General features: G+C 37.3%; 1 pseudogene; it reads right to left on the reverse strand.

The window, feature by feature from the left end:
* Nucleotides 1-566: 566 nt before the first annotated feature.
* On the reverse strand, nucleotides 567-4,298 carry LOC122220694 (annotated as a pseudogene).
* Between the last annotated feature and the right edge of the window lie 17,355 nt (nucleotides 4,299-21,653).

A 21,653-nucleotide genomic window follows, 5' to 3' on the forward strand; every position in this document is an offset into this window, starting at 1 on the left:
GCAGTGTGGCCACTATATTGTTTTAAAAATTCAAGACTAAGTTAAATAATGTCTATGTCATTAAATTAAAAGAACAGCCTTAAAATGTCAGCCATTAAAATAATTGTCCATAGTATTAAAATACCATGATAAGAACATGACAAGAGAAAACATGACAGTAGGGAAAATAAAACCTAACATTTATTGAGCACTTTTATAGAACCTATAGTTCCCACAACAATTATTTTGCGGTACCTTTGTCCTCATTATTTGTAGGTGATGATTGAGGTGATAAATGAGAGGTAAGGCCCCTAACTCACACAGTTAAAAGGTAATGGTGCTAAAGTGTCTAACATGCAGTCATATCCCTCCCAAATGTGTTCAATATTGGCCTCACCTGAACTATTGAGAATCAAATGAGAGAATGTTTATATTTTCTGATTCAACAGTAATCCGCTAAGAAAGGTTTACTTGAATTCCACTGGACAACAAGGACACGCAGGGGCTTAAAATAATCATAGTAGGTGAGATAGGGAATGAAATCGACATTAATTTCCGATTGTAACTTAGCCGGCCAGGTTTAATTGCTAGGCCACCATTTTGATCTTGTGCTGGTTAACCTGTGACAACAAAAAGAAGGAAAAGGAACTATAAGTGAATTTAACCTGTGTTTGTGCTAGGGAAAGCAGTCCATTGGGTTAGGAAGCTGGGCAGAGAATGGAACTCAATGTTAAATATATGATCCCCTTAACTCTTGACAATGGCCCTGTGAAGTACGTACATCCTTTTTTGCAAATGAGAAAACTAGTCCTCAGAGAAGTTACAAAATCTTCCAAGAGTTGCATGGCTCTGAATTGGTATAACTGGGTTTAAACACAAAAGCCTGTAGTTTTAATACCTTTTTTTTTTTCTTTTTGAGAGAAAGTGACCAGGGGAGGGATACAAGGGGGAGTTGGCCAGAGGCCCGAAGCTGGGTCTATGCTGACAGCGGCAAGCCCGATGTGGGGCTCGAACTCATGAACTGCAAGATCATGAACTGAGCCAAAGTCAGACGCTCAACCAACTGAGCCACCTAGGTGCCCCCTGTAGGTTTGGTACTATACCTTACCATACCTTGTTGGCTTCTACTCCACCATGATTGAGGAACCTTTCCTGAAAGTTGTCTCTCTCCTTTGCTCTATCTTTACAAATTGTAGAAATATACCAGTAACTGTACAGCAATACCATTTTAGAAACACAAATCCAGAATATAAACTCAGTTTAACATTATTCATAAAAGTGGGTTTTAAGACTCATAATCTTATTGTTATAAGAGTCCCATTGTTTTGGAAAGCTGTGTAATAGATTGGAAATTTAGCACAGTTCCTAATAAATTAATATCATAAAAATAAAATTGAGAAGGAAAGTTATTTTTCTTTCTTGAAAAATAATAACAGGAAAAGTAGCCAGTTGTATTTACAAAAATACTGTTGTATTTACAAAAATTTTGCATTTTTTAAATGACCTTTGGAATGTGCATTTCCTTATAATCAGATAAATTCAGTTGCAATGAAAAAAACCTAATTGCTAGTGGGTTAGTTTTCAGAATCCTCTGGCAATTGTATAATCTTCATATATTAGTATAAAATTATTAAAAATCATTAGAATTGGAGTCCAGTGAATGAAAGAGATTTTTCATTTTGCTCTTAGAAAGTCATTTTTGTAATTATGAACCATGGTCCTTTACCCACTCACCAAAGGCAGAACCCATAGCTAACCAAACCAAATTGACTTTAATATTACCCATTCTTTGTCTCTTAGATGGGGCAAGGGGATAAAGGGCTAAGGGGATAATGGGCTAATTGTCTTTAGGCAGCTCTGAAATTGGAGTCCCTAAAATGTAGAGCAAGATAACTTTGAAGCTGAAATTGCATAGACTAGTTTTAATCATGTTTAATTACAAGCAAAAGCTTGTTGCTTTTTTGTACAGCCACTGCCATCATTTCTGGAAGCATAGATAGCTTTTAAATAGTCCCTGAATCGCTCCTTTCCCTAGTGGAATTGAGAAGTGCAGGGTGCTTTATTTCATCTACCTGTGACAAGTAGCTTGGGCTTTTGCACAGATTTATATTCTTCTACCTTTTTTTCCCCTTTTATTTATTTTTTCCTCCAGAAACATCTGTATTTCAGAATCTATACTTTCCAAAGTTTCTGTGGCTGAGAAATTCCTCAGGGTTAAGACTGAGTAAGCACGTAATACTTCAGATAATTTACTCAAGAGTTTAAGTTTTAAACAGACACTATCCAACTTTATGGATATAATCATTTCAAGCAAAATACTTTTTCTCCCCATATCAATATTGGTGGAAAGATAATGGCACTTAGATGTACTTTCATATTACAGTTTGGTAAGGCAGTTTTTACTCTCTACATCGTACATTCGTTTGTACGCAGAAACTCAAAAAGATAGGTACAATTTCAAGGTAGTTTTGGGCAGATGTCTTCAGAATAGTTGAAGTGCCTACATCCTGAACATGCTGGTATCTCTCTACTATTATGATTGGGATTAGCCACATTTCTAATGTGGTGTGTTGAGTGATGGGTATATGTTGGCAGTCTACTTTTTATGGAAGCAAATGACCTTGTTTAACCAAGACGACATCTAGTGTGATCTAGATAAGCAAGGAAGAAGTTGAACTCTGGCTACATTCAACTTTAACTTTACTCCAGATTATCCAGTTATTCAACTCTTATTCCACAGATACTTGTCTTTCGTGAATATCTGTTAACTCAATGTGACTGGCCAAGGGGTGTAAAGAAGAGTCTTTGTTTCACATTAACTACATGTGATACTGTTTGAAAAAAAGTTTGTCTTAATAGTCAGTTTGGTTCTAGAATACTTAAAATTAAAAGGATGAAATTATAAACCAAAGAGTCAATTTTTGTATACATAAATGTTATCAAAGAAGTATTCTTCCAAATTAGCCTGGTTTTAGATCTAATAAATAAATATTAACTAATTTTGTACAAACATCAATATACTGTATGTTGTTTGTTTTTTATCTTCAGATATATATGCATTTCTCCATTTAAGCATACGTTTTCACTTAGCTTTATATCATGAATTTAAATTTATGCACATTTTAATGTTTATGAATTTTGAAATAATATCTTAAACACTTTAGGTTTTATTTTTGATTAGCAATTATATTTCATACAATAATTTATCCATATTTGATATCCAGTGACAATACTCTCCCTTAAGCACAATATCATATACATTCATTCTCTATTTCTATTTCTACTGGAATATATAGTTATTTTAAATAACTTGGCACTTTGAAAAATAGAGGAAATTTTGTTAAAAAATTGATAGCTGACCTTTGTATAATGTTACAGCATTTAGCTTGTGTAAAATATTCTTAAGGTGCATTTGTACTAGATCAATTAGTGACATTAAATAATCTAGAGTCTGAAAGTTATTTAAAACTCAAAATGCATTTTTTTTCTAGAAAAAAATGCCCTTTATATCACAGATTAAGATGCAAATACTGTGTATTGGGAATTAAGTAGTGTTGTTTTAAAGGCAAATGTAAGTAAGTATAATTTAAGTAGGTAAGTATAATTTTAAGGAAAAATCTTGAATTTTTCTCCATTTACCATAAATATAGATGTTTAACAAAAACCTAGTTCAATGGAATGATAAGGAAAATAGATAAGGTTTTACTTTTGTGACCATACTAAGACCAACCTGAGGTAATTGGACTAAAGATGAAAGGGGACTGAAAGGAGTAAACGTGTGCCCTGCCTGTGGGAAAGAATTACATGAGGTGAAATTACCTGAGCTGAAAGCATTGAGAGACTGAAGCAAGAGATATAGAGATGAAAACTCCTCTGAGTTAACAAAATGCAACATGCCAAATGAGACATTTCTCCCATAATAATCTATTTCAACAATCTGCCTTTTTTGTTTGTTTTTTGATGGTCACACATATGCCTTTATTCTGAACAGCAAATAGGACACTTCCAGCAGTAGTAAAAAAAAAAAAAATAATAATTTACAAAAGTGAGAATTTGGTGAAGTCTTCTGGTTGGAACCCTTGGGAGCTCGTATGTAGATGACAACCCAGAGCAGCAAGAAGCAGGACTCCAAAGCCCATGAAAAGCGAGGCAAACTCGGAGATGAGGAGATCTTTGCTGATACCCCGACTGTACTTGGTACCTCATAAACAAAGAACTAAGCACGAAGAAATGCAAATGGCCAACAGCACCACAGTCAGATGGGGGAAGACAGCCAGCTTCACTGGGCTGGTTTATCTACTCACAGCCTCAAGATCCATTTTGCTAGGCACAGGGTAATCCACTCCTCTGCCACTGGAATCCAATCTGGCTCATTTTAACACACATACTGGGAACCTACTTTGTTCCAAGTATTCAGGTTGTAGTAGAACATTGATGTAAGGGAAAAAAAGAGAATGTCTGGATAATCAGATGCTGCTGCAAATTTTCATGAGTGTTTTAAGAATAGCCCAAACTAACAGCAAAAATGTGTATCTTACCCGAAGTCTGTCCTAATTTGTGCCTTGATGTACTCCTAGTGTCTAGCAAGTGCACAGAAGAGTTGCCTGATAAGTAGTCTGTGTATGCATTCTATCATTTCCTTAACTGTAGTTAGATAAATCCGTACATTAAAATGTACATATTATAGGTATCTAAATAGCCATTTGTACTAAAAAATATGGATGGATAAATGCAGCAGGAGTCCTAGCTTAAATTTCAGCCACATTTACCCTACAATCTGGACATCTTTACAGGTCCAACAGATCCGTTTTCTGAGGATACATATATTGGAAGAAAAGGAAACCCCTGATGAAGAATTCATTCTGAAGGAAAATGGAGTAGAGCTGCTCAAATTCAGCTCAGAGAAACTTGGCGCACAAGGGAAGGAAGTGGTGACCATATGTAAAGTCATTCAGATTGTCTAGCAATGTCAGTCATCTATGTGGGACTGCAACAGAAGAGTGACTTCCCTAAAATCTCCACAGATGATACATGGAGAGTCCAGTGTCAGGGTCGCCGCCATGGGTGCCTTCACCATGACCCTCAGCACACAGCCTCCCATTTTCAACAGCAGCGTCTCTGCTAACGCTAAGTTATAGCTACAACTGCAGACTCCACGCTGAACAACAATGAGGTATATCTACCAGTTTTGGTGTGAGCAGCGATTGGCCACGTTACCACAGGGGGCCAGAGCAGAAAAGAATAGGTACCATGAGGAAGCCAAGATAGTAAAACCTTCTAGGGAGTCCTAGAACATATACAGTGGGGAATTAGGAGGGGTGGAAATTCCACCAGAACATATTTAGATGGGAACTTACCATTCCCTTATTACTGAACTAGAATGGCTTGGCCAATACAAGTCATGTCTGTCACATATCCACAACAAACAAAGTGTTTATGACAAAATTCACAAAATGAATTTGATAGAATGGTCTCCACTGTTTTAATTAGAAAGAGGTAAATGGGAGGGGGGAAGCCAATCCCACCCCCCAAACAAAATAAAAAGAACCTTTTATCAGGGACTTAATTTAGAGAACAACTTTCAGGGTACATCCTGATATCAACACATTTTACCTTTACACTTTTTTTCTAGCTGTAGGAATAAAAATTTTTAACAATCTTTATGTGTCTCGATTACCAGGGACACTCAACTAGATTTAATAGACCATTTTTTTTTTAATTTTTACTTTTATTTATTTGTTTTTTGAGAGAGAGCATGAGCATGTACTCCAGCTAGGGAGAGAGGCAGAGAGAGAGAGGGAGAAAGAGAATCCTAAGCAGGCTGCATACCCAACATGGAGCCCAGTGCAGGGCTTTACCTCATGAAGTGTGAGATCATGACCTGAGCCCAAATCAAGAGTCTGTCACTTAAGTGACTGAATCAGCCAGGCTCCCCTAGTAGACCACATTTTTTAAAGAAAGTTCTTTTGGTGTGTGTGTGTGTGTGTGTGTGTAGCTTTACAAACTATCAAAATTTTATTTTGGTTCACTACTAAGACTAAATAAATTAGATACTCATTACATTAAAATAAGTGTTTTAGTTAATAAGGGTCTACGATAAAGCTCAGAACTGGATGTGTTTTTATAAATGGGATGTCAACTGAAAGAAAGCCAACCTCAAAATAGGTTAGTAAATGCTTTATTTGTTGTCTTACTGAGAACCAAAGCCCAGAAAACAGTTTTTTTCAAATTGCTTTGAGGAACTTCTCCCAAGCTTGTTAGCTTCAGGGGATGATATTTACAAAAAGGGGAAAGGGGTGTACATGCTTGTAAGCAGTTCTCCAAGTATGCGTGTGTCACAAGGTATAACTGGTTACATTTACAAAAATTAGGGTTTTCTGATTTCCACACAGACAGGAAAGCAAGACCCTTAGGTCCTCTTAATACATTGTTTTTTTGTTTTTGTTTTTGTTTTTTTTTTTAATCGTATCTGATTGTCCAAAAGTACTGCCTGCTTACCTCTACTTAACTAGTTTTCTGGTTCTTCCCGTTTTTGATATCTCATTGAGGTCACTTGACACATTCACAGAAGTGGACATCAGTTACCTACGGCAGTTTTCGTGCACATTTCCCCTCTTAGTCAAAATGCAGCTTATGGCAGACAATGGTGACCAAGTATCTCTTTGTCCCAGGGCACTAGGAAGGTTCATGCCTAGTCAGATAAATGAGACAAATATGTCTTAAAAAGGATAACCATCTGCAAACTTCTAAATTTGCTAAAGTTTAGGAATTTTATAGCCTGAGGTATTTCATTGTGTCTAGGTATAAACTGCCAAACCTTATACAGAACGGTATATATTATTTATAGTATCCAGACGTTTGACCATCATTAGCTCAGTGCAAGTCTGAGTAGAGCCGTGCACACAACAAGAAGTTAATTTGTATAGTAAATATGTTAACAGTAAAAAGGCTAATGTCTTAGCTAGAAACATTAAAATAAGTTTAAATCAAGAATATCAGAACTAAACCAGTTAGCTAACATTTCCCCAAGACTGGGTGTTGGGTCACTTAAACCTGATATTTGGTATGATTAGCTTATTCTGGCATGGTGGAGCCCCCTGACTTAATCTACCCTCATGGGGAGTCAGCCACACAAATATGTCCCATATCTGGAATCAATTTTCACCAAAAGTCCTTGTGGTGTGGTTACAAATTAACATTCTCCCCCCTTTTGATGATTTTTTTTTCCTTAGAATAACATCACAGATCAACACTGTTCCCTCTTAGCTGGAGTTTAACTGTACTGTTCTGGACCTGGTAAGAAGTCTGTTTCATAGCTCATGAACCAGTCTTAGTCTTGGGAACAGGTCAGTTCAGTTAAACAGTTGTCTCATTTCAAGAGGTGGTCCTACAGATGGGTTCTCAAAGTTAGCCCACTGTGCAAGCAGTTAGATTTACTAAGAACAGAAAAGAAAGAAAAGAAAAGCACAGGTTAATGGGGCAAATTATAAATCCAATGTCTGAGTCCTGAGTGCTATCAGTGAGATGATTTCTATGTTGGCTCGAAGCATCTTCAGATGGAGTGAGGGTGGGCAGTGCAGTCTGATAGATTTTCCTGATTCAGTTTGAATGTCTCTGGTGATCTTTCTGTGTGGCCCATACAGCAACAGCCATGAAGATTATCTAAAAATGGCCATTGTGAAAACTAAAGTACTAAGCAATTGTGAACTGTTTGTCATACCAGTATTTCTTAGATGAACGAATTTATGAATACACTTAATACATTTTAGAAAGATGCCTTCTTGTAGCAAATTTATCAGCATGGTACAAAATATGTTTCTTAATAGACCCAAGTATCTTTAGTTTCTCTATATTAGGAAGTCAAAGGTAGATAACTAACCTATGTTAGTAATTAATGTTTTAGTATCTTGTCTTATTTGAAAATGATGTAGGTATTTAGTGGCTATCCTTCATATAATTTAACTTAGTAAACTCGAAAGTTTTAAATTACCAAAACAAACAAACAAAATCAGGGGACATACTTTAAGCAGACACAAATATTGCTGAAAAATTTATAAACTTTTCTATCTACTTGTTATTAATAAAAAAATTGAGATGTTTATCAGGTTCATCAGCTATCATTTTTTAAATTATCTTTCTTGCTGATAAATTCTGTAACAGAGGTAAGATGAGCTTATTTGAGTTTTAGTAAACCGAGGTAGAATACAAGTATTGTATTCAATGTTGACAACTAAAAAAAATCCTATTTTAATTAAACCAACAAACCTCAATTAGCGTTTTTTTAAGTTTTTTTTATTTATTAATTTTTTTTCTAATGTTTATTTTTGAGAGAGAGACAGCACAAAGCAGTGAAGGGGCAGAGAGAGAGGGAGACACAGAATCCAAGCAGGCTCCAGAAAGCTTGCAGGGGTGGGGGTGGGGTGGAGGTTGGGATCAAACTCACAAACCTGGAAATCATGACCTGAGCTGAATCAGCTACTTAACCAACCAAGCGACCCAGGCACCCGTTTTGTTTTGTTTTGTTTTTTTAAGAGAGAGAACCCGCCCACCCCTGTGAGAACAGGAGAGGGACAGAGAGAGAGAGGGAGAGAGAGAATCTCAAGCAGAGATGGTATTTGTGTCCCAGTTTTCTTTCCAGTTAGCCTGGTGAAATCTGAAGTGCTCCGAATGCTCAGCAAGCAACTCTCTCGTGCATTCCTCGGCAGAGCAGCTAAATTATCTGTATTATGAGCGGGAATCCCCACCAGACCACTGCAGGGCACACACTTAATGTCTGCACTCTCCAATGAGATGAGCTCCTGGCCCTTGAGCCTGGATTTCAGAATCTCATGTATGTCATTGTAGCATCGAGTATTCAAATTGACAAAATTATGAAGAATCTTTGATTTCTGGGATGAAGATTTGTCTCTCCCACAGAACTGCAACCTGTGCTCCACACACAACAGCGCCCCCTTCTGAATGATGCAGGAGGAACGAGACAACGTGTGGGTCCAGGAACCTGTGTTAGGAACAAAATGGCACTCTTTCCTGACTGTAGGAGAAAGAAAGAACCGTTAAGACCCGAAACCCGTGTCACACACGGAATGGCATCTTTTCTTGACTTTGCAGAAGAAAGAAAAGAAACAACAGTGAATAAGCTCTGGACCATCTACCAAGTTGGGAGGTCCAGATCCCAGGAAGAACTTAGTCTATTTATTATACTCCATCTAAGGAGACTGTTGGGCACAGGAGGCCATGCCAGTACCAAGGCTCCATTTCCTGGTGGAGTGCAGCTGAGAAAGTGGTTGTCTCTTCTGGGGTCTTTGTGGTTGCCAAATTGTCAACGGAAAGAAAGCCAAGCTCAAAATAGGTTAGTAAATGCTTTATTTATTGTCTTACTGAGGACCATAGCCCAGGAAACAGTCTTTGAGATTGCTTTGAGGAACTCTTCCAAAGCTTGTTAGCTACAGGAGTTATATATACAAATCCCTAGAGAGAGGATTCATGCTTGCAAGCAATTCTCCAAATACTTGTGTCACAGGTAAAACAGGTTACAGTTGTAAAACTTAAGGTTTTCTGGTTTCCACATAGACAGGAGAAAGACCTTTAGGTCCTCTTCATACATTATGTTTTTGTCATATCTGGTTATTCAAAAATATTGCCTGCATGCCTCCACTTAACTGGTTTTCTGGTTCTTCCTGTTTTTGATATCTTGTTGAGATCACTTGCGACATTCACAGAAGGCTGACATCAGTCACCTACTGCAGTTTTAGTCCACAGGGGAGTCCACACTTGGTTCGAGTTTTGTGTTCTCCCCCAAGCAGAATATAATACTGCTTTTTTAAAGACAAAAGAAAATTCCGTTGTTTGTTTTGCTAATTTAAGTCTAACATAATGTGCATTGAGCTTTGCAAAGCATTTCTTAAAATGTGTTTTATGTGAATCAGAGTTAAACAACCTTTGTTCTATCAAGTGTTTTCCCAGTGCTTGGCACAGGGAAGGGACTGACTGTAAGTGCTAATCTCATTTGATTTCCAGAGGAAAAACTGAGAATATTTTGAATTCTAATCATGATAAGATGAAAGGCCTTGATTTAAAATAAAATTAGATAATCATAAAAGGAAGAGCAGAGGGAAGGTGAAAACCTGAATGTACTTCTATCTTCTGGCAAAACACTTTTTGACACTGAACTTCTTTGTACTTGATTTCCTTTATAATACATGAAAATAATTATTTGATACTTTGTAGAAGTAGTTGAATATTAAAGATGTTTACTTTGTAATTTGGGTTCCCTCGAAAAAAGGGCACAAGGTAAATATTAACATAGTAGGACTAGCATTTTTAAAGTGAGTTTATGTAGTTATCTCCAGTAAACTCAAAGTTTGAGAAAGAGGTTGATTTCCAGATGTTGCAAATTAAAACTTGAAACATGTGAAGGTAAAATACATGTTTAAATATCATCTAGCTTAAAATGTTTTTGAGTGAGTTCCAAAAAATCAGAAACCAGACGTTTGGGGCACCTGGGTGGCTCAGCCAGTTAAGTGTCCAACTTCAGCTCAGGTCATGATCTCATGGTTCCTGAGTTCAAGCCTCACGTTGGGCTCTGTGCTGACAGCTCAAAGCCTGGAGCCTGCATTGGATTCTGTGTCTCCCACTCTCTCTGCCCCTCCTCCGCTGATGCTCTGTCTCTCTCTTTCTCAAAAGTATAAACATTTAGAAAAAGAAAAGAAAAAAGAAAACCAGAGATTACCAGTTGGCTAGAATGGAATGATGGCGCGGGGTGGGGGGTGTGCGGGGCAGGCCCATGGGCAGCAGGTGCTGCTCTAGCTCCTCTCGCTGCCAAGGTTCTGCTCGGGCTGTCACTTGCAGGGAGTTATAGCTCTTCCATTTGTAAAAAGGACAGCATCCCATTTCCTCTTATTGGACTCCTAAATGCAGTGGTTTTAGCGATTGTGAGATTTCTGAATGTATAATGAACATGAGAGGCCAGTTTTAAGTTATCTTTATCTCAAATCAGGGAATCCTAAAAACGTTTGGGATTCTGACTGACTACTACCATAGCAATACACCTCAGTTTGGCTAGTGGCAAAACATGTGTTTAAAGTGTGGCAACCAGGAGTGATCCTTATCCACAGTAAATTGTGGATTTTAGACTAGTTGCATACTTTTCTACATCTGGCTCCATATTGACTTCTCCAAATTCAAGTCAGTCTTTCTTTCTTTCTTTCTTTCTCCCTCTCTTTCTTTTTGTTTCTTCTTTCTGTCTCTCTCTCCCTTTCTTTCTCTCTCCCTTTCTTTCTTCTTTCTTTCTTTCTTTCTTTCTTTCTTTCTTTCTTTCTTTTTCAAATCATTTTAGTAACCTGGCAGTGGTTCAAAATGTGGAAAGAAGATTCAAACTGGTTCCCTTAAAGGGGATGCTACCATGATTGCCTCATACAAACATGATCAAAGGCAACAATGAAACTGGATTCCAAAGAACATAGGTGGTAAGAAGGCTTGGTTGCTGGGTCAAGAGCATCTTGAAATGTTTCTTGATGGTGATTTGGTGTTGAGAGTATTAGTCATTTGAAGATAACCAAACAGGATGAGCCGAACAGCTTTGTTGTCCCAAAGGGTCAAGCTTCTTCAGTGTTGAGGTAATCCTGGAGAAAAAGGATCACACCGAAGCCAGAGTTGTAATTTCACCTTCTCATGAAAAGTAACTTCTTTTTTTAATTAACTTTTTATTTTTTTATATTTATTTATTTATTTATTTATTTTGAGAGAGAGAGAGCAGAGGAGGGGCAGAGAAAGAGGGAGAAAGAGAATCCCAAGTAGGCTCCACACTGTCAGCATAGAGCCCAGTGCGGGGCTCGAACTCACAAACTGTGAGATCATGACTTGAGCTGAAATCAAGAGTTGGATGCTCAAACAAGTGAGTCACTGGGCACCCCTTGTCAGCAGCAACTTCTAACTCAAGTTTTCTTACTTTTTTCAGGTTTTTTTTTCTAAACATTAGTCAATATATAATCACCAAAAACCATTTGTAGGTGCATTTTTTAAAGTACTTAACAAATTATTTTTTCTGTGCCTGGAAGTTATTTGTCTTTATATCTTCCTATGTCAGAATACTAAAGAAATAAGATGAGTTGGCTTTTAATTCATTATGCATGGTATTAAATTACATCATCATACATCAAATACCATCTTTCACATTAGGGATAACAGGCCTCAAGGATTATGACATATATTTGTGGAAATTATGTGAACACGTAAGAACAATTATAGAAGGTGAGACGATAAGATAATGTGTAAGCTTATTTATTAATTTTTACCAAGGCTTATGGTTCTTAAATATAGTACTGTAGATGAATGCCTATTACGTCTTCCCCAAACTGTTACATTTGTCACTTTTTAGATAATCTATATGGTTTACTCTCAAGAACTTAGTTTTACTCAGCTGTTCATTATTTATTACATTTATTTGATCAGTTGAAATAGGTTTGAGGCTTGAAATAAAGTGTCACTATGTTGAGGAGACAGTAAAAAAGGTGGTTCAGTGGGACCACATAGTATTCAACTTTATCATCCTGTGGAATTCTGCCATGTAAAAAGTATGTATATTTTTGTAGATGGCACCATCCCAGGAAGCCTAGCTTGTGCCGTAGAAAATAAGATTGAAAATGACCTTGGTAAATGGAAAAGTATTTAAAACTACAGAATGACATTCAGTTTTTAAAAATCTGAAAAACAGGCCATCTAAACATAAGTCAGGGAACAACTTGGATGCCTGGAGAGTCTATGAATCTGGACATTTATTTATGGTTGTAGAGCTAAGGAATAATCAGAACATAAGGCTGGAAAAGCCAAGAAAACAAGGAGAGTGCAGATGCTGGCACGCAGGGTGGAATGTAGGGAAGGGTGGGTGTTCAGGACTCTCCTTTTACACCAGGGTCAAGTCTGAATAAAGGACAGTTTCTTCGCCTGGAACAACACTGTTTTGGTCCAAGTAATGTTTCTGTTCAAAGATATAGTCAGGGACATAATTTTAAGATGTCACATTTTTTTTTTTTTTAAGATGCCATATTTTGCCATGTGACAAAATTAGAGTGACATCAGGGAGATGAGGTACTTCAAAGTCTGGAGCCTTAGCAGAAGGTTGATATTTAATAAGAGAAAACTAAAGTGAGCACTGGAAGGAGGGAGATGAACACATGAAGAACTATTCCACTATACAAAACAGTGTTTTCCATTACCCATTAGCAAAAACAAATAAATTTAGTGGGTCAGTATTATGTATTTTTTAATTTTTCATGTTTATTTATTTTTGAGAGAGAGAGAGAGAATGCAAGCAGGGGAAGAGCAGAGAGAGAGGGAGACACAGAATCTGAATCTTTGTATCAGCACAGAACCCGACACAGGGCTTGAACCCACGAACTACGAGATCACGACCTGAGCCAAAGTCGGATACTTCACCAACTGAGCCACCTAGACTCCCCACATTATGTTTTTTTTTTAAATCATTATGTTTTTTTTAATAGAATAAGGGAGAATAAAAATAGAAAGTTCCAGAGTGCATCACAAGTAGCAATACCAAGTATTTAATGTCACTTTAATCGTTCACAATTGGGTAGGCATTGCTCATGATGGAAAATCATTTTTAAATACATTGAAAGAATTTCAAACACATACAAAAGTGGACAGATATTTTAATAAATGCTCATTATCCATCATCTGTCCTAAACATGCATCCACACCAGCTAAAGCTACCATAAGCACACTCTTAACTACCTCACCATTTCATATTATTTGGGAAGCAGTCTTTGTTGTCACACCTGTGTTTTCACTCTGTATCACTAAAATTTAAGGATTCTTTTCTAATGTAAACACAATACCATTATCAGTTATTTCTTAATATCATCAAAGACCTAAACATGTGTTTCTGTGTGGCATTCATGGTCACCATCTATCTCTCACTTAGGAGAAGTATGGGGCGCTTGGGTGGCTCAATCAGTTGAGCATCCAACATTAAAAAAAATTAAAAAAAAAAAGAAGTGTGCCTGACATTACTCATGGGAGATTGAGTAGGTGTTATATGTGGGAAATCTATGACATAATTTCTTTGATAGGAATGTGAAGTAGCATTCTCTGGGCTGCTTTCCATGTGGAATCAAGATTGTCCTCATTCTGCAAGGAAAAGAGGAGTAAAAATGGTATCTTTCCAGATTTTTCATCCTTTCTTAAATGTATGCATCTCTTGAACAATTTACTACTCACTGATTTATCAACTTTATTCTAAAATCACAAAAATCCTTATTTATAGATGTAATTACTACGCATTTGCCTTGGATTCATTTATGTAGTCAATGAAATTAAATGTCTATTGTTTGCTAGATGCCTATAGTTTACTTATATTCCCTTCCCTCCGGGAACACATTTTAGTGAGCAAAGAGTCACAAAAAACAGAATTGCATGTGAGAAGCCATTCTCACATTCAGAAAATACTGAATGTCAGTAAAATGAAGTAGAGGATATACTCTAGACACAAGAGAAAGCATATACCAAGAAACGTATACAAGGCATGCCATTTTTCTAAAACAATGAAGAGGTTTGTGTAGTTTGATCTGAATGTTTATGGGGGTGCAAGGAAGGAAGAGTAAATGTCAGAAAAGAAAGTTCAGAGCCAAATTATATATCCTGTGTGTAAACTAAAGCTTAGACTTCATCTTGGAAGCAGTGAGAAATCTTTGAAATCTCTGAAGTATGGGGGACCTGCCTTTACTATGGTTGTGACTGATTGGTGATGATGATGATTTTGCAAAAAAGAAGTCCAGGAAGTGATGCTGAGAATTGGTTGGGAGGAAGAGTGGAGACATGGGGTTCAACGAGGTGGCTATTGCAGTAAATCCAAGGAACTGTTAGTGGGGGAAGAATTAATGCAGAGGCACTCAAGGATGAATAAGAGGGAACCAAATGGCTAAATAATTTGGAAGCAGAAAAAAAAACATGGTAACCAAATATATGATTCATATTGAAAGAAAGGGTGAGTGTTGGATATGTCTGAGGTTTTAGCTTGGAAGACCTCATGGTCTTCTTACCTGAGATAAGGCATAAAGAAGGAGTAGCGGGCTTGGTGTATGTTGCACTTGGGGTGACAAGGATGAGTCATGTGCAGTTGTTTTATGTTTCAGATGTCCATGAGATGCTCAGCTGTATGTAGCCATTAATGGTGTGTATGTGGAGGTCAGGAGGGGACAATGAGACAGATATGAAAGTAATCCCCATTGTGGGTGCCTGGGTGGTTCAGTCGGTTGTGCATCCGACTTCGGCTGAGGGCGTGATCTCACGGTTTGTGAGTTTGAGCCCTGTGTTGGGCTCTGTGCTGACAGCTCAGAGCCTGGAGCTTGCTTGGGGTTCTGCATCTCCCTCTCTCTCTGCCCCTCCCCCACTCATGCGCGCGCGCGCGCGCGCGCGCTCTCTCTCTGTCTCAGAGATAAATAAACACTAAAAAAAATTAAAAAAAAAAAAAAAAAGAAAGTAATCTCCATTGAACTGGATAATTACACTGGGTACGATTGCCCAGGGAGAGAGGGAAAAGAAATAAAAAGAAAGAGAGAAGAGAAAATGCAGTTTTTAGCCTTATTTTTTTTTGTACTAGTGAACACAAAATAAATGACTCTCCCCTGCTGAAAATATATTTATTTTGCTATTTGCTGTATATTTTATTTTTTAAATTAACTTTTTAATTATTTATTTTTTGAAAGAGATAGAGGGACAGAGCGTGAGTGGGGGAGAGGCAGAGAGAGAGGGAGACACAGAATCCAAAGCCGGCTCCAGGCTCTGAGCTGTCAGCACAGAGCCCGACACCAGGCTCAAACTCATGGACCATGAAATCATGATCTGAGCTGAAGCTGGACGCTTAAATGACTGAGCTGGACAGGCACCCCTTTATTGTATATTTTAAATAGCCAATGAGACTTTTCCTGAGATCTTTCTTTGAATACCTCTGATTCAAATCCAAGATGCTATGTTTTCTTTTTTTCTTTTCTTTTCTTTTCTTTTCTTTTCTTTTCTTTTCTTTTCTTTTCTTTCTTCTTTCTTTCTTTCTTTCTTTCTTTCTTTCTTTTTTTAATATTTTATTTTTTGGGGCGCCTGGGTGGCTCATTCAGTTAAGTGTCCCACCGGCTCGGGGCATGATCTCACAGTTTATGGGTTCAAGCCCTGTGTTGGGCTCTGAGCTGACAGCTCAGACCCTGGGGCCTGCTTTGGATTCTGTATCTCCCTCTCTCTGCCCCTACCCCACTCACACTCTGTCTCCCTCTCTCAAAAATAAATAAATATTAAACACTTTTTTAAAAATTAAAAATAAAGATTTTTATTTTTTAAGTTATGTCCATACCCAACATGGGGCTCAAACTCACAACCCTGAGATCAAGACTTGTGTGCTCCATTGACTGAGCCAATCAGGTGCCCCACTGAGGGATGCTGGCTGTGTTTCTTAAATACTTCTTCACATTCATGATGTGGATAAAAATGTGTATAATACCTACCAAAATTTCTCAAGATGGTAGCAACTGCAAAACTGCATTAGGCTAAATGCAACAACCAAAGACACTTTTGATAAAGTCTTTAAGTGTTTTATCTCTTGAGCTCTTCTTATCCAGATGGCCTTTCATGATAGAAACACAAACTCAAGGATGAGGCATTCTCACAAAGTCATTTGCCAAAGTTACCGTATTTCAAAATAAGATCGGACATGGACCAAATAACTACAGCACAATTGTAAAGAGAGATCTAAGGCCTAGAGCTAGAACTATAATCACTTCTAATGACACATGGGGAGAGTTTGACTACTCTAGTTGGAAGGATGAGAGGAGTGAAAAACTTAGAACATTGGAATTATAACAAGAGACCACAGTAGATAGTCTAAAACATAATCCAACATTTGGAAGTACTAACAAGGAGTAAGATGTCCCAAAGGCAGGTAAGTAGAGCTTTTATACTGCTAATTCATCTGAGAGTGGTTGGCGTAGAAAGTTATGGTTGGCCACAGGGACCTGCTCATGACAGGGTTTCTAGCACATATTCTAGTTAATCTGGGTGTTTATCAGAGCAGAAGCAGTCCTTCAAGACTGGACATATTTGGTTATCCAGGATGAAATCTGGATTCAGAGAACAAAACAGGGACTAGATCTGCAAATTAGGGTTTCAGGGAGTGCAATTTAGTGTTTGAATTCTGTGCTTTATTCCTCTGCCTTCTCTGATAAGGAAGCACCTGATACCATGGCAGCCATTCCTCACCACATTCAGGGTTTGGCTGAAAAGTAGTGCTGAAGCTTAGATGTAAGTATCTGTTGGGTGCTTCCTGCAGTACCTCTGTTCCTCTCCACCCACCTTTCCTGCCCACCCCCATTATTCATCCTCTTACCAATACACACAGTATTTTTGCATGGTAGTGAAAAGTGGCCATTCAATGACTTCCTTTCTGATTAATCTTACTAATCAATCCATTCTCTCAGAGTAGCTAATAAGTTGAGTGGTCAGAGGCACATGCTTGGCTAGACATTCTATCCTCAGTGGGAAGGGGTGGGAATATGAAAAGAGGGGCATTTATGTTTTACTCTTTTCTAGAAATAGGAACTCAATTTGCTAACTACACAAAGTAGAACTAGCCTGTTTGGCGAGTCAGATTGTCAATGAGCGTCATGACACTGAACTTCAAATTACTGATCTAGAGTTTACTTGAATATCCTGGACTATGATCAAGATCCATCTTAAAGACCAAAATGAGGTTGGGCTTAAGGTTGTTAACACAGAGAAAGGAACAGGTATGGAGAAAGGAGCAGGCATTGTTCTCTAATTAGGCAAAGTAGTAAAATAGCTAGACAGGACCTGAAAGGATCTGGAAAAAGCATCAATGACATACACATCACTTAAATTAATGATTTGTGTTTGGTCCTATACTTTTTGGCAAGTCCTATACTTTTCCCAAGGAATTGGATGAGACCAGAGGTCCTCAAACTTTAGTGTTCATCTAAATCTCTTGGAGAGCTCATGAAAACACAGATTTCTGGATTTTACCCCTACAGTTTCTGAGTCAGTAGTTCTGGGGTGGGGCCTAAAAGCATGCATTTCTACTAAGTCCCCAGGTAATGTGCATGCTGCTGGCTTAGGGATCACATTTTGAGAACCACTGAATGCTAAATTTCTCAGTACTTCTAAGAAAATTCCTAAAGCTTAATAATTTCAGGAAAGATGACACTACCAAAATTTAATGTTGAAATCACAATGTATAACAATCATATATTATACCAAAATAAAATATTAAAATTTGTTTCTTTAGGAATGATTTACCTCCTTCATTATCTCCTACAAAACCTTCACCCACCCCCCACACACATCATGTACTTCCTAGGATCAGTATTTTCAAAATGACATATTTATTAGTGAGAAATCATGCTTCTTCCATCTCTAAGCTTAGAATAGTTTTGCACTAGAAGATTCCTTCTTCAACTTACGCAAAGGTAGTTAATTTACCTACCCAATCCAAACTTGTAGATTTGCTTACTCAGCTGTGAAAGCTGTGTGTATCAGAAGTGGAGAAGGGTTGCATGTATGCTAGTTTGCCATATTGGGACAAATGTTATTTGCCTCTAGGCTAATGTAGTTTATTTTTTAATAAATGATATCTGAGGGGCGCCTGGGTGGCTCAGTTGGTTAAGGTTCAGACTTTGGCTCAGGTCATGATCTCGTGGTCTGTGGGTTCGAGCCCCAAGTCAGGCTCTGTGCTGACAGCTCGGAGCCTGGAGTCTGCTTTGGATTCTTTGTCTCTCTCTCTCTCTCTCTCTCTCTGCCCTTCCCCAACTCATGCTCTATCTCTCTCTGTCTCAAAAATTAATAAACATTAAAAAAATTAGATAAATGATATTTGAAATTAGATACTCTATATCATTTATAGATCATAAAAAAAATTTAATTTGCCATCTGAGAATGGAATTTCTCTCTCTTTTTTTTCCTAAATGTTTTGCTATATTCACTGACAAGGGAGCTACTTCGCTTTTGCTCCTGAGTCTTGTGGTTGCAATCATTTTCATCTAGCTACCCGTGTGGCAGGAAAGACATTATTAAATAACCTGGACATCAAATGTGAATTCTGAACTTCTTTTTAGCTATTCCTAACATCAATGATAATTTTAATAAGCTTGAGTAGAAGCCAATAAGGTGCTCCTCACAGAAACCTCATTTTTAGAAATAATAGTAAGATTAACCATTTTAGTTGATTAAACTAGCCTACCCCTCACTTCTTCAATCAGTATCATATGTTCACAGTGAAGAGATTGTGAGTAACTCTGTTGACATACTTAGAAGACTTAACATTCCAGAACTACATTTTAAAAACACTCTTTTGGTTTATATATTGTATTCAGATTAAATACCTAATGAACTATAAGATATACTTGAACACATCATATTATTTATAGCTGACTTAAAAATGAAGATAAAGATGGAAAGATCATCAAGATTAGGGATTCTGTGATCTGTTAAGTATGGAGAGAGTTTGCTATATTGTCCTTGGTATGTCCTTGGTACCAAGGACTCACAGGCCTGGGACAGTTCTATTTATATAAAGGACTCACAGGCCTGGGACAGTTCTATTTATATAAAACATTCTGAATGGACAAATAACAGCTTATTAAAGTGCAGTTAATAAATTCAAATTGTATCAGCATTAACTATCCACTCAAAAATGTCTGCCCCAGAGGTCAAGGAATCCATAATAGGAACAATTGTAGAATAGATCAACACTAATTACACTAGTATTAATTGTATTTATTGAGTACAAATAATATGCAGGGTATTTTAAATGCATTATTTCCATTGATCCTCACAGAAATGTTATTGGCTAAGTTCTGCTAGTATCCCTGTGTACCCAACAAGGAAACTGAAGCTTATAGAACTTCCTTAATGATCTCAAAGTACAAGCAGCTAATAAATGGAAGAATCAGAATTTGAGCTAAGACAATTAGCTTTCAAAGCCTGTAAAAGAACAAAATATTATGTTTTACAATTGGCTCATCTTTCATTGGATTGCCTATAGTCCAAAACACATGGCATGGCCGCTAGTCTTAACCACCAAGTCTGTTCAGATCAGATTCATTATCATGAATTAGAATAAACAATCATTTATCTATCCATCTCAGCAAAATTAACTTAAGGTGCTTAGAATACAAAATATGATGGCTCCTAATACACAGTGTTCTGCATATACTAAATGTTTAATAAGTATTAGAGACAGGGTAAAAGAGAAGCATGCTTGGATGCTGTGACTGTACCTGGAAGGAAGATCATGCTGTAAACTATGTTCAGATTGGTTACTCCGATGCTTCCAATATGACATCTTGTGCATTTCTCACCTTGGGGATGGCAAGTTCTTTTCAGGTAATCTAACCTCTTTCTGAAGTTCCCCTCCCCTTTTCTACTTTCTCCTAAAAAAATAAATTCTGCTCTCTACTTCACATTTTTTCTAATTTTTCTCTTTGCAAAAGATCAAAGCAAATCAGACATTAAAAGTGGACAGGTGTCTATTAGTTTAATACAAGAAACTGTGGCACACAATAGTTTCCCTGTGTCTATCGAACAAAAGCACAGATCTTTTATCATAATGTGCATTTCCACAATTAAATGTTTCATCCAATTTAAGCCAATGATTTTTCATTAAACCCCTATAGGAGAAAATAAATATTACTTTTTTAAGCTTAAGTACCTGCCCTCAAAGAGTTAACAATAAATATATGGAGCTTGGGAGAATGAGTCAAGTAAATAAACAGCAATAATAAGAAACAAAAGCACAAGAAGAGTCATTCAGACAAAATCCTAAGAGGACCAGGAAGAAGGAAGAAACATAACCAGGCAAAGATTCCTAGCGCTTATTTACTATATGAAAGGAAATTAATTTTGAAGCAAGTTTCGTCCAGAAAATGAGCCAAAGACACTAAAGATAAGAAGACAGTTTAGGGATATCTTATTGGTTTTAACATTTCTTATTTAAAAACTTTAAGAGCAGTTGTAGGTTTAACAAGGTTGGGAGGTGAGTACAGAGTATAGAATAGTACAGAGATTTCTCATATGCTCCCTGTCCCCCCTCCCCTGCACATACTTATCCTCCCCTGTTAGCAACAACATTGATCAGGGAAGTGTGGTGAATCTACGTTGACACATCACAATCACCCAAAATCCACAGTTTACCTTAGGATTGACTCTCGGTGTCTTACACTCCATGAGTTTAGACAAAAGTCTAATGATGTATATCGATCCTTATAATAGCAGATGGAGTATTTCCTCACCTTAAGTATCCTCTGTGCCTTGCCTATTCATCTCTACTCTCCTACCCTCACCCTCTATAACCACTGATCTTTTTATTGTCTCCATAGTTTTGCCTTTTCCAAAATGCCATATAGTTGGAATTGTACAGTATGCAGGATTTTTCAGACTGGCTTCTTTCACTTAATAATATGCAGTTAAGTTTCCTCTGTGTCTTTCAATGGCTTGATAGCTCATTTGTTTTTAGTGCTAAATAATATTCCGTTGTCTGGATGTACCACAGCTTATTTATCCACTCACCTCCTGAAGGACATCTTGGTTGCCTCCAAGTTTTGGCAGTTAAGAATAAAGCTACTATAAACATTCATGTGCAAGTTTTTGTATGAACATAACTT

Source organism: Panthera leo, chromosome B2, assembly GCF_018350215.1.
Source record: "Panthera leo isolate Ple1 chromosome B2, P.leo_Ple1_pat1.1, whole genome shotgun sequence".
Classification (NCBI taxonomy): Eukaryota; Metazoa; Chordata; class Mammalia; order Carnivora; family Felidae; genus Panthera; species Panthera leo.